This window comes from Heterocephalus glaber, unplaced genomic scaffold, assembly GCF_053883595.1.
Source record: "Heterocephalus glaber isolate CG9 unplaced genomic scaffold, H.glaber_assembly_v1.0 deba00001447, whole genome shotgun sequence".
Lineage (NCBI taxonomy): Eukaryota > Metazoa > Chordata > Mammalia > Rodentia > Bathyergidae > Heterocephalus > Heterocephalus glaber.
In genome coordinates, this window is record NW_028258299.1 from 9,330,954 (window position 1) to 9,345,957 (window position 15,004).

General features: G+C 36.3%; 1 protein-coding gene and 1 pseudogene across 2 annotated transcripts in view; both read right to left on the minus strand.

Annotated features, from left to right (window-relative positions):
* Positions 1 to 555: 555 nt before the first annotated feature.
* The window catches only part of Fggy (FGGY carbohydrate kinase domain containing), a 479,381-nt gene continuing 464,932 nt past the window's right edge, over positions 556 to 15,004 (minus strand). For both annotated transcript variants that reach the window (XR_015452489.1, XR_015452488.1), the window contains one exon: positions 556 to 6,251. The gene's annotated coding sequence lies outside the window, so the exon portion shown is untranslated. The remainder of the gene's footprint in view (positions 6,252 to 15,004) is intronic.
* On the minus strand, positions 13,154 to 13,269 carry LOC147827398 (U2 spliceosomal RNA; annotated as a pseudogene).

Consider the following 15,004-nt stretch of genomic DNA (forward strand, 5'->3'; position numbering starts at 1 on the left):
TATTTAACTATGGAGCTTAAGACCTGTATATATTTATGTAAATTGGTTAAGTAAGTTGAAGAAGAACTAAATAAATAGAAAAAAAATCCATGTTTATGTATTAAAGGATTAATATTCAGATGTCAAAACTCTCCAAATTTATCTACTGACTTAGTATACTCTTATCAAAAATCTGTCTTTTTAAACAAATGGAGAAGCTCATTCTGAAATTCATATGAATTAGCAAGATGTAGGACCCCAAATCCTGGAAAAGAAAAACAAAGTTGACATACTCACACTTCCCTCTTTCATAATTTACTTTTAAAACACTACAATAATGCAAACAGTGTGGTATTAGAATAAAGATAGATGTATCGATCAATAAAATATAATTGGAAGTCCAGAAATAAAACTGTACATCTGTGAATATTGGATTTCTAACAAGGATGCCAACCAAGACCATTCAATGGGTAGAAAACAATCTTTCAAACAAATGGTGCTGGGAGAACTGGATATCCACAGGCAAAAGAATGAATCTGGATCTCACATCACTTACAAAGAATTCAAAATAGATCAAAACTTTAACATAAGTTTTAAAAGTATACAATTCTTAGAAGTAAACATAGGTATCAATCTTCATGACCTCGAATAAGGCAACTATTTCTTGAATACACACACACAAAAATAGAAAAGTGATGTTATAATCATCAAAACCAAAACTTCTGCTCAAGAAAATAAAGCAACATTCAAAATGGAAGGAAGAAATCAGATCCAGAGTATGTACAGAACTTTTACAGTTTCCCAACAGCACCAACAAAAGCAGCACAATTTTAAGATAGCTCTATATAGACATTTCCCTAAGGAAGAGCTATTTAAGGCCAATAAGCATATATATAAAGATGGTCAACATCATCAATCATCAAGGAAATACAAATGAAAAAATACATTGAATAGCATTTCCTGCTCACCACAGTGGCTATAAAACAAAAGAAAACAACCACACAAAACTACAATAACCAAAAAATGGAAAATAAGCATTGGTAAGGTTTAAAAAACTGGAAACTTCATACATTGATGGTGGGAATATGAAATGGTACAGCCACAGTAGAAAAACAGCTTCATGGCTCCTCAGAACATTTAAACATAGAATTGTCATATGACCCTGCAGTTCCACTCATAATTATATACTCAAGAGAACTGAAATCATATTAATATAAAAATTTGTACATGAATATTCATAGCATCACTATTCACAAAGGCCAAAATGTGGAAACAATCCAGTATCTATATTAAAAGATGATAGCTAATCAAAATGTGATATATATAGATGTATACATATATATGTATATTTTAGCCATAAAAAGTACTGAAGTATTGATTCATATTACAACATCCATGAGCCTTACAAACATTATGTTAAGAGAAAGGATACAAATGTAAAAAGGCTACATATTATACAGTTGTATTTATATGAAATGTGAAGAATAGGCATAAGAGACAGAAAATAGATTAATGGTTTCCATGCACTGAGGGAAAATGGGAAAGGCCAGTTATTGCTTAATGCACACAGGGTGACTTTTTGAGGTGGTGAAGATGCTCTAAGATTAGACATTGGTAAAGGCTGAAACCATTGTGAATGTACTAAACACCACTGAATTGTACTCTTAAAAATACACAATTACATTGTGTATTTTACCTTGTATCAGTTAGGGTTCACTAGATGAACAGATTTAATACAAAATATATATCCATTACCCTTAATGACTCACCAGTAAAATTTTTGCTTCCTGTTCCTATGACTTTATGCCCTGCTAGCCTAGACATCTTACTTCCAGAGGGTGGAAGGCTTGTATCAGGTAGCGCAACAATGATTCCAGTGACTTGGTAGCCCAGACTTCTCCATTGTCATTTTGGGCTCCTGTGTCTCTGAGTAAATAAGCTAAAAAGGGAGTCATGATGTTGGTAGGGGTAATGGATCCAGACTACCAAGGGGAAATTGGACTCCACAATGGAGAAAAGGAAGAATATATTTGGAGTGCCCAAGATCCTTACGGTGCCTCCTAGTATGGTTAAGGTCAATGAGAAATCACAACTCAGTCCAGGCAGGTTGACATATGGCCCAGAATCTTCAAGAATGAAGATATAAATCGCCCTGCTAGGTAAAGAACCAAGACCTGCTGAAGTGCTTGCTGAAGGCCTAGGGAATGCAGAATGGGTAGTAGATGAATGGTTATAAATTCCAGCTACAACTTCATGACCTCTTGCACAAATAAGTATTGTTATTGTCACGTGTATGTCTTTCCTATTTTGTTAATGTGTTTCTGCATATATATATCAGGCCAAAATTCAGATTGTATCATGGGTACTTCTTGCTGATTTCAGCCAGGTTTATATTGAAAATCAGGCACAAAAAGCCCATTTGAATTAGTTTTGCCAGAAAGGGAACATCTGCAAAGATCAAGTGAGGAAAGCCTGTGTTGCTGTAAAGTTTAGCTTTAAAAAGAAGCCAAGTATAATAGAAACAGCAACAAAATAAAAACAATGGCTTGAGAGCATGTAAGGAATTAGTAAGACCCCATTCATTGCATGTTTGAGGATGCAAGGCTATGAAGTTTTCATTTGAGAAGAGAGCCCTGGGGCACCATGCTTGGAAAGGGTCACCTAAGGAATTGGTTCCTCAGGATTCCACAGTGCTCAGCCATCCAGGCTCTTGGAGACCACTACAGCCATGATGTAAAATGGCCTGGCTACTACTTGACCTGGCATCAGACCTTGTCAATGTCTATGTCACTGGTTTTATAGACATACAGAATCGTACAGCATTCAAGAGTTGTGAGTTAAGAGAGGCTTCCACCCAAATTTCAAAAGTAGGCCTGGGAAGCCAAGCAGTGTGCCTAAGATGGCAGTGCTTTAAGCTGTGAGAGAGAAGCCAAAAGTGTTGTGAAGACCTTAAGAAGCTGGAGATGCCAAGAACATGGAACATCAGTTGAGGAAGGTCACAGGAAGTGAGTAGAGCCATCATCTAAAGACTGAGGTTGTGAGGGCTAAAACCACTGGCAATGCTGTAGGGGCAGAGCTGGCCAAGGCATGTGGAGCTTAAGCTAGACATGGACTGTATGATTTAGTGTTTTCCGGCCGAGTTTCAGTTGAGCTTTGATCCCAGTGGTTTCTATTCCCCTAGTCCTCTCTTTTGGAATGGGAGTGTTTGCCCTGTGCCATTATATATTAGCAGTGTTTAACTTTTTGTTTTTATAAGGGCTTACAATTAAGAGTTTGCCTTAAGTCTTGGTAGAGACTTCAAATTTGGACTTTTTCAGCAATTCTGAAATTGTTAAGACTTTGGCAACTCTTAGACATGGACTAAATGGATTTTGCATAAAGAGATGTGCATGAGTCTTGTGGAGGACAGAGCAGAATGTTACAGTTTATATCTAGATGTCCCACAGGAGCCTCGTGTGCTCATTGGTGGAGCTTTTAGGAGGTGATTTGATTATGGCCTCTGATAGCTGACTTGCTTTTAGGAGGCAAGGTCTGGTTGAAAGAGACAGGTCACTGTGGGTGGGGCATGAAGGGGCTCCCTGCTCCTCCCTTTACTCCCTCTGCTGTCAATCATGCCATGAGCATCCGTCCCCCACCATGCCCGTCTTCCATGGCATCCTAACTTGGAGCCAGCTGACTATGGACTGTAAACATGAGCTAAAATAAACCTGTCCTCTGATACGTTGTGGATGTCAAGTATTTTGTCCCAGTGACTACAGCAGTAACTAAGACATACATTTATTCTAAAAATATACAAGAAGGGAGATGAAGTATTCTCACTTTATGTCTAGCATTCTGTCAGACATCTTCTCTGTTTTTCACTGATCCAAGTGGACGTTTGTCCAAAAATAGGTTGTGATTTAATTGAAGAGGATGTCAAGCTGTACTTTAAACTTTTGAATTTGCTCTGATTTTATCCACTCTGGGAAACCTTACCTGAATCATTTTTAAACAGAACAAATTAGTATATTTTATGCAATATTTTTCTACCTGTCTCTGGCTTCTGTTACTGCTCATACTATACTTTGATTTTATTTTTCACAGTTGTTTTCTTGTTCATTCTGACAGGTTTTATGTTTGTTTTTCTTTTAAGCTCTAGTTCATGAGCTCCTGTAGATGAAGATTTGTCTTCTATATTTGCATTTCTGGAGCCTAGAATATCACTTAGCACATAGTACAGGATCAATAAAGATTTTCATTAGGCAGCTGGATTTACATATTTTGTTGCTATACTTGTACAACATTACAAACTCTTGAAATAGCCATGTCTGTTAGACGTGCCTGTGCCATGCTTAGTATTCATTTCCCAGAAAAAAACTAGGTCACATCTGGAACACATGAACAGTCTTCAGAAAAGTTTCATCTAAAATACAAACCCTTGGACTGTATATCAAATATAATCAACCTGATCAGGCCAAAAATGTAAGTCATTAAAACTTTACTTTATTATTACATTTTTGATCTTTGCTCTTTTACTTCATTAAGTTTATGGTAACAGAATGATTTACACATGTTGAAAATCAAAGCAGGATGAAAACAAAAAAGAGAAATGCAAAACATTGTACTTTATGAGTCCTTTACATTTTACATTCTCCCCTAGGCTGTGGTTATTTTGTTTGGTTATAGGTTGTGCACAAAGGATCTAAAGTACCTTTTCTGTTCTACTTTTTAAAAAAACTTGCAAAAAAAGAAAAAATATTGATAAAAAAGATTGCAGTTATTTTTTCCTGACAGAACTGATACTTAGAATATTTTAATAAGATAACCTTTGAATCATCTAACTGTGGTGGTTGCTAAGGCCTAACCCAGAATTTTCTATCTTAGATATCCATTACTAAAACAAATATCTGAGATGATCAATTTATCACAAGAAAGGTTTTGTTTGGCTCACAGTTTAGGAAGCTTCAGTCCATAGTTGGTTGGCCTCATTACTTTTGGACCTGTGGCAGAGCAGCACATCCTGGTAGGAGAGCAGGGAGGAGGAGCAAAGCTATTTGCTCATGGCTGGGAACCAAAAGAAAAAGAAAAAGATTCCAGGGTCCACAATCCCCATCAAGTGCAGCCTCAGTGACCTAAAACGTCCCATGAGGCCTCACCCCTTAGTGTTGCCCCAACCTCTCAATAGGACCACGCTATAGACCGAGGCTGTGAATATGGGCCTTTAGAGCACATTCCCGATCCAATCCACAGCACTCAGGACCCGTCATCATTCCTGTGCTAGACACTTGCCACTGGTTACTATTTTTTCTATTATTTAAGTCATGCTTAAACGTGTGTGTGTGTGTGTGTGTGTGTGTGTGTGTGTGTGTGAAGGGGGGGAACACATCCTTTTGATGGTATACCCTTTTAAAATTGTAAACCATTCCAGAGATTTAAGTGAGGACATTAGTCACTTCATTAATCATGTTTATGTCTGCTCACCTCTGTGCTACACTAAGGTACATAGAATGGTACAAAAAAAAAGTTAAATACTTGCTCTTTCCTTCACTCTTTCTATTTAAATTGCATTCAAACTTGGAAGAATATTTTACATCTACATTTTACACTCTAGCATTTCTGTTATTCAGGCTAACTGAATGGATTAGTTCTGATTCTCCTTCTTTTATCAAATTCTGAGTTGGGGAAATAGGAGTACCTAATGGCAAGGATCTGAAACCTATGTCTCAAATTCCTGTGACACCCGCTTTGTCTTACCCTGCCTCACACCCCTTTCTTCAGAGTGATTGACATTTATTATCAACCATAAAATTACTTGGCTGTCTGCTTGGCCTATGGTAGGGGCTCTGAAGTGGGGTCCCTTGTCCTCCACCATTTCCGTCTGTTATAAGTATTTGTTATATCACTCAGGGGCCTGGCAAGATGAAAATGCACAGTCACATTAGGCTCTGATGAGAATTGAATGAAGGCACCTTATATAGAACTATGAATGGATCACATCAGCAAGGGATCCTACGGCACCCACGTATGGCTGTAAGAAGAAGATGATATTACTGTTAGGCCTAAAGGAACAGGGGAGGCAATCATGTTTTTGGATCTTAGGGAGAGCTGGTGTTATGGTAAGAGTCTATCAGGAGTTGTTATAAAAGGAGAAGCCACAGTTGGATCCTTAGCATTGAGGCAGTGGAAGAGGACAATTCTTGTTGGTTGAACTGAACAGGTAGCCCAGGTGGTGCACTCTGCAAGGTCAGCCTTCGGGACATGGAGTCTGGCAGAGAAGTGAGGGCCACAGATGCCTGAAGGGAACATATGAGAATAATCATTTAATGTTAGAGCGATTCATGAAGTAGCAGCATTAGTTATCCTTCCAACACTACAACAAATATCTGAGATAATCAACTTATAAGAAGAAAAGGTTTAATTTTGGCTCACAGTTTTAGGGTTTTTAAGTCCCTGATTTATTGTTCCTGTTGTTTTGATGAGGAAGGACATCCTGGTGGTTGAGGGTTAGCCCTAGTGACCCAAAGGCCTCTCACCCAGTCCCATATCTTAAAGTCTCACCACTTCCCAACGGTGCCATCCTGGGAATTAAGTCTTTACCACATCAACCTTGGGGGACACTTAAGATCCAAATCATAGCACAGCATTATTATCCAAATCTTGCAGGGGCATTTGAAATAGCTGAGTTTAAATAACTCACAGGAAGTAGCATGGCTACTAAATGGAAGACTTAAGATTAAAGTTCAAGTCTTCTCATTCCACTTCTTTTATACCAAAATGTCTATGCTCCGTTTCACTTTTATGACCTGCCTAATATTCTTACACAGTCTGGGTCTTGCAAAATCATTATCTACCATTTTTAATGTGGTTATTGGGAAACTCAGAGTCAAATTTTAAGCCACCTTTCCTAAGTTTGCCAGATTTATAGCTTACATTTGTTAGCGATCCTAACTTATTATTAGATCTTATTTTCCTTTTGCCTTAATTTCCTTTTTTGGCGGGGGAGGGGGTGGTGGTGGTGACTGAACCCAGAGAGTTGTACATGCTGCACCACTACCACTGAGCTACATCCCCACTCCTTTAAAATTTTATATTTTGAGATAGGGTCTCACTAAGTTGCCCGAGCTAGACTAAAACTTGTGATTATCCTGCCATAGACTCCTGAGAAGCTGGAATTACAGGTATGGACCACCACATTTAGCTTTTTGTCTTCTTTATCTTTTTATTTATTTTATTTTATTTTATTTTTTGTGGTACCAGGGATCGAACTCGGGTCCTTGCGCTTGCGCAGCAGGCAGCGAAACCACTGAGCTAAATCCCCGGGCCCATGTCTTGTTTATCTTTTAATGTTACCTATATTTTGTAGTAGATCTTTTTTTGAAAAAGTGAGTGATAGACAAATGAATAAATAAATAACTTGGGCCTGTGCTTAATAAGGGTTTACCCTTATATAGAGCCATGACTGTAACTTTATAGAGGCTGCTAATCCCCCACCACCTCCCTCATATGCACACATCCATGATCTTTGCTTAGCAGTTGATTTTGCCATCACAGTCCTTTTCAGCAAAGTGCCCCCAGCAACTACTACCAATCAATGACTATTGGCAGGAGAGTTGAAACCCTTTTACTGTGCTTAATTTCATATGACCAGTGAATTAACTGATAATACTACAGGAGTTTTAATATGGAAATGCTTTATGGAGAGTGACTTCCATGTTTAATAGAGGATATCTTGGAAGTCTTTTACTCGAGTTTCCTGTATGTGACAAGCATTATTATCAACAAACTGCTTCTCATACTTCAAGTACTTTAGCAAAAGGCAAATAGCTATATATAAATGCACTCTTAATTAAAATAATTAACATTTTATTTCCAGACTTAAATTTGTGGCTTTATTCTAAGGACATATCAATAGTTATAAAAGAAAAAAAAACGGTGCTGTGCTATTTGGTTTAATCATTCTTGATAAAGACCTATTTGGCCTTATTAATACTGTTGATTTCACTAAAGCTATAGTGGCACAATTCCATTGTCTAATATCCTTAAGCATTCCTACAATACCATTCAGTGAGGGTGGAGTTCATTTAAGTAATTCAAGATCTGAACTCTATTAAAGACCATATAATGATGTGGTCAAGGGACCTTTTAAAGGGCTGGGGATTTAGCTCAGTGATTCTAGCACCTGCCTTGAAAGTGCAAGGTCCTGAGATCCCTGGTACCAAAAGCAAAACCAAAAGCAAAACAAAAAGAAACTTTGCCTGAAGAATTATAATGGTATAGATCACTATAACAGTCAAAATATTAATGATAGTAGTTCGTTATAGTGTCTTAAATATTTGGAAATTATCATGTATTTTCACATGCATCATCTCATAGCCCAAAATAAAGGGTTTAACAAGTTTCCTTTTAAAATACATATATAGGGCTGAATGCAGGCAGACACCTCCAGTCTTCACTATAAGCAGTGAATGTGGTAGTCTTGCTAGGGCACCAGGTCAGCATGATTCTTTCCTTTGAGAGCCCTTTTCTCCAGCAGGGCACAAAAAGTGTTTCTCATCAAGGATCAGGAGGGTGTGGTCTTTGTAGAGTTATCACCCTGGCTGCCTCTCCACCTTGACTAGGTTCAAAGCACCCTCCTGGGAGAGTTGTGATTCCAAAGGTGAACCAGGGCACCTATCATACAGCCCACATTGGACTGAAATGGAAACACATAAATTGGAGCATATTTTCACTCATCAGAGGTGCTGATTGATTGAATGACCTGACTGTGGACAAGACCAAATGCTCAGGGAAAAAAGAGATGGCTGGATCAGAGAGTGCTGGCATTAAGTCCAGTGGCCTGCTGGAACCCCCACCCCACTGCTAACATCCAACACAGAGACCAGTGATCTGATTGCTCTTCCCATCTACCAGCATGAGCAAGGTGACACCTCAGCTTGGATGAATAGCACAGCCTGAGGTGTATGAACAGAGAGGCCTCTTGCAGGAGGGGTGGTTCACACAACCACAGGCCATAAAGCTACCAGTCAAAACTGTAACTTGCTGGATTCCAAGACTGCAGATAATGGAAAGAAACCACTCATTAAAACATAGCAGATAATTTTGGACTGATTTTTTCTTCATTGTTTTTTTGGGGGAGTTGGGATTTTTTTTTTGTCCTCTCTTACATTTTAAACTGTTTTTTTCATTTTGCTCTGTTTTTTATTCTTTTTTGTTCTTTCCTGTTAATATAATTTTATTTATTTCATTTTACTCATTAATATGATCCTTTGATTCATTTTCTCTCCTAATTTTCCACTGCTTAAGGTTTCAAATTCTACTTTACTCATTCTCCCATTCCCACCACCTTTGTCATTAATAGAAAAGCTGATAAGTTTTATTAATCTTTCTATAGTTAACTTTACAGTTGTTGCACTTAGTAGGTATTTACTATATATCAGTATTTGGTTTATCTTAGTGTGTATACCATAATTATAGATTTCTTTTACTATGGTTAAGGGTGGTACATTATTGGCTTTGCATTTGCTGATTTTGTGCTTTTCCCAGAGTGGCATAGTTGTTGCAATTAATTGGGGTTTTTTCCTGCAGGCCAATACCTGGATTGCCTTTGTATCATTCTCAATACTGCAGTCCTCTCCCACAGAAATGGCTCCTGGGCCAGTTATACTGCATTCTCTTCTCCCAAATTAATGGAGATGATTGAGTCTTGGGATAGAGGCAAAGAGCTATAACTACCTAGGTCTAGAATGCATCACTATAAAACAAAAAAATAACCAAAGAGGTCTCCATACTATCCACAAAGCTTTTCCACCATAATCAACCCATAAACATCAGCACACACAAAAAATGAAATCATGAGAAGAAAAGGCTACAAAATATTTCCAAAATGTTCCAATACGTCCAAAACTCATCCTTGGAGCATTAAGGCCAAGAAAATCAAAAGCCACACAGCTGAATTATTCAAAATGATCAAAGAGTAGATTTAAAAACATATTAATAAGGTGCTCTGTAAGCTCAAAAAATGATAACTAGGTAGATAATGATCTTAACAAAACTATTGGCAAGTTTACAAAAGACACTAATAGAAAGCTAGCTGAGCTAAACAAAATGATATAAAACATGAATGACCAGTATAGAAAAGAATTAGAGTCCATGAAAAGGTACTAAACATAAATTCAGGAGACTAAAAATTATATTATAAGTATGACCAGCAGAAATGAGGACAGAGGGTCAGAACTAGAAGATAGGGCTGATGTGGATGATCAGTTCCTAAGAGATAACTTAAAAACAAGAGAACAGGAAAAATGGATTGGATAGCTGCTGGATGATGCAAAGAGAACTGATCTAAGATTAATTAGATTTAGTAAAAAAAAATCACAAATGACAAGAAAAACCTGTTTACAGAAATAATTGCAGAAAATTTTCCAACTATAAGGAAAGAATTTAACATACAGGTAGTGATGTATATATACCAACTAGCCAACATCAGAAAAGTACCTCTCCATGAGAGAGACATCATAATCAAAATTCCAAAAGTTCAACACAAAGACAGAATCTTAAAACTGTTAGAGAAAAGAAATAAGTCACTTATAAAGGTAAACCTATTAGATTTACAGCAGATTTCTCAACATAAACCTTACAGGCCAGAGGAACTTGGAATGACGTGTTTCAAACCCTAAAAGAAACAATTTCCAACCCAGAATGATCTCTCCTGCAAAAATATTTTTCAAAATTGATGGAGAAGTATAGTATTTCCATGACAAAGAGCACCTTAAGAAATTCATACCAGCATCAAACCAGCACGCCAAAAAAAAAAAAAAAAAATTCTCAAGGATATTCTAGAAAGAGATAACGAAACCAACAATGCTTAAAGTTTTAATAGAATGAACATATCAGACAGGTTGAGCAGTTAAGCAGAAGGGAAAAAGGGGGATCAGCAACAAGAACATAAAACAATAACAGGAATAAATCAATACCTTTCAGTAATAACTCTCAATGTGAATATTCTTAATTCCCCAATCAAATGACACAGATTGGCAGAATGGATCAAGAAACAAAATCCAATAATGTGCTGTATACAAAGAACACATTTAATGCTAAAAGAAATTGATAGACTAAAAATAAAAAAATAGAAAGCAATATTCCATGCCTCAGGAACCTAAAAGCAAGTAGGCGTAGCTCTCCTATTTTTAGACAAATTAGACTTCAAGCAAAAACTGATCAGAAGAGGCAAGAAAGGACACTACATATTGGTTAAGGGACTGATTCACCAGGTAGAGATAACAATTATAAATATGTATGCAGTGAACACTAGTACAACAAACTTCATAAAAGAAATACTACTGGGCATAAAAGACCAGATAAACATCACCACAATTATAATGGGGGAATTCAATACCACACTGTTACAAATAGATTAACTAGACAAAAAAATCAACAAGTATCAGAGATGAGCCAAACCTTTGAGTAAATGGACTTAATAGATATCTACAGTGTTCTACCCAACAGCACAACAGCAGACTACACATTCATTGCTGAAGCACATGGGACTTTTTCCAAAATAGACCATGTGCTAGCCAATAAAGCATGCTTAAATAAGTTCAAAAGAATGGAAATTATCCCATACATATTATGAAATCATAGCACAATGAAATTGGAAATCAATGGCAAAAGAAGCCACAGAAATTATGCAAATGGATGGAAATTGATTGATATGCTCGTGAATAACCAGGGAATAACAGAAGAAATCAAGAAAGAAATTAAGACAGTTCCTCAAATCATATGATAATGCCAATAAAACATATGCCTATGTGACACAGTGAAACTGTCCCAAGACAAACATTTAGAGCTGTGAATATTCACATCAGAAAATCAGAATGAGTTCAAGTGAATAACTTAATAATGCCCCTCAAGTTCCAAGAAAAACAAAGACAAACCGAGTCCAAAGCTAGAATAAGGAAAGAAATTATAGGGCTGGGGATTTAGCTCAGTGGCACTGTGCCTACCTTGCAAATGCAAAGTTCTGAGTTCAATCCCCAATACTGAAAAAAATTATAATGATCAGAACCAAAATCAATGAAATTGACATACACAGAAATATAAAACAAAGAATCAATGAATTGAAGAGTTAGTTCTTTGAAAGAATGAACAAAATAGACAAACTCTTAGCCAATCTTATTCATAAAAGGAAAGATCTGAAATCAAGGTAAATAGAAATGGAAAAGATGAAATCACAATAAACATTACCAAAATCCAGAAGATTATTAGTAACTACTTTGAAAACTTATACTCTAATAAACAGGAGAATTCAAAAGAGATCAATAGACTTCTAGTTACAAATGAATTGCCAAAACGGAACCAAGGGGATATAAAAACCCTAAATAATCTAATAGTAGGTGATGAAATTGAAGTACTCACAAATCTGTGAACTAAGAAAAGTCCAGGACCTGATGAATTCACCACTGAATTCTACAAGAACTTCAGGGTAGATCAAACACCAATATTCCTCAAATTCTTTAATAAAATTGAAAGAGAAGATATAATGCCAAAGTGATTCCCAGAAGCTTGTATTACTCTGATTCTAAAGCCAGACAAAGACCCAGTCAAAAAGAAAACTACATGACAATCTCTTTAACGAATTTAGATGCAAAAATACTCAACAAGATATTGGCAAAAAGAATATAAGAAATCATCAAAAAGTTCATATGTCATGGCCAAAGGCTTCATCCCAGGAATGCAGCATGGTTTAACATACACAAGTCAATAAAGGCAACACATCACGTGAACAAAAGCAAGGACAAAAATCACACGATCATCTCATAGACACAGAAAAATCTCACATCCATTCAGGATTTAAAAAACAAAACCTGACAAAAATGGGCATAGGAGGACTTTATCTCAATTTGATAAAAGCCACTAATGACAAACAAATAGATGACATCATATTAAATGGGGAGAAACTGAAAGCTTTCCTTCTCAAGGAAAAAAACAAGGATGTCCACTATCACCACTCCTGTTAAATATAGTACTCAGAACATTAGCCAGAGCAATCAGACAAAAGAAAGAAATAAAAGGGATACATATACAAAAGGAAGAAAGAAAATTGTCTTTATTTGTAGATGACAAGATCCTCCATATAGAAGACCCCCAAAATTCCACCAAAATATTCCTAGAATTAAAAACAAAATTCAGTAGTATAGAAGGATACAAAATCAACATGCAAAAATCAATAGTGTTCCTGTACATGAATAATGAACTCACTGAGAAAGAAATTAGGTACTACACTTGATCTTAGCCAAAAGGCTGAGAAGTGATGAGAAAGAAATTAGGAAAACAATGAAAGACCTCTATAATAAAAATTTCAGCACTCTAGAAAGAAGATGGAAGAGGACCTCAGAAAATGGAAAGGTGATATCACCTGTTCCCAGATAGTCAGAACCCAGATAGTCAAAATGGCCACATTCCCAGAACTGACATACAGATTTAATGCAATTCCAAACAAAATACCAACAGCAGTTCTCACAGAACAAAAGAAAATGACCCTAAAATTCATGTGGAACCAGAAGATATCAAGAATAACAAAAGCAATCCTCAGTGATAAGAATAAACCAGGATGCATTACAATCCCAAACTTCAAGTTATATTATTAAAGTTGCAATGTTAAAAATGTCAGTATGGTCCTGACACCAAAACAGACACGAGGATCAATGGAATAGAAGAGAGGGAGCAGAAACAACCTCAGGCACATTCAGCTATTTGATTTTTGGTAAAGGGATCAAAAACAAACACTGGAGGAAAGAGAGCCTCATAAAAAAATGATACTTGGAAAACAGGCTCTCCACTAGAAGATTGAATGTAGATCCATATCTCTCATCATGTACTAAACTAAAATCAAAATCAATCATATATCTAAATGTTAAAACAGAAACAATCTTCTGAAAGATAAAATAGGTAAAACTAGAAGACATACGTATAGGCAAGAAGTTTCAGAACAGACCCCAACTGCCTAAGAAATAATATCAGGAATCAACAAACAGGACTATAGTTTAAAAAACTTCTGCACAGAAAAGGAAAAAACCAACAGAGTATAGAGACTACTTACAGAATGGGGAAAGAGTTTAGTCCTCCATCAGAGGACTAATACAGAACTCAAAAAATAGACACCCTCAAATAACAAATTGGGCAAATGAAATGCATAGCTATTTCACAGAAGTACAAATGGCTAATAAATGCATAAAAAAGTGTTCAACATCTCTGATCACTGGAGAAATGCAAATTAAAACAACACTAAGATCCCACCTTATTCCAGAAAGAATGGCTATCATGAAGAAATCAAATGATAACAAATTTGGGAGAGGATGCAGGAAAAAAAGGAACACAGTTCGACATTGTTAATGAGAAGGTAAACTAGTACAACCACTATGGAAATCAATGTGGAGATTCTTCAAAAAACCAAAACTAGAAATCTTATTTGACCCAGCTATTCACTATCTAGGTATCTTCCTGAAAGCATTAATGACATAATATTATAGTGATACATGCACACCTATGGTTATAGCAGTGCAATTTATAAGAGCTAAATATTGGAAGTGACCTATGTGTCCATCAACCAATGAATGGGTAAAGTAAAGGAACTATTTATATGTGATGGAGTACTACTGTGCCATAAGAACGTTAACATGAGTTATTTGTTTAAAAATGAATGCACCTTGAGACCATAATTTTGAATATTTTTAATATTTAAGTGAAATAAACCAGACACACAAGCTTAAATATTGCATGGCTTCTCTTATATGAGAAACTCAAAATATAAATAAAGATCGAAATAAAATATAGATAATAGGAAATAGGGAGATAGATCTTTTACAAAAGGAAAGTGGACAGAAGATGGAGGAAAGATTGTAGTGAGGGGAAGGATGGAGATGAAAAAGGAATTAAACTGTTTATGTCTGTGTACCAACTCCCCATGAGGAATGTAATCATTTACTGCAAACATGTACAAGTAAAAAATAAATATATAACTTATATATTACATAAATGGGACTCTGTG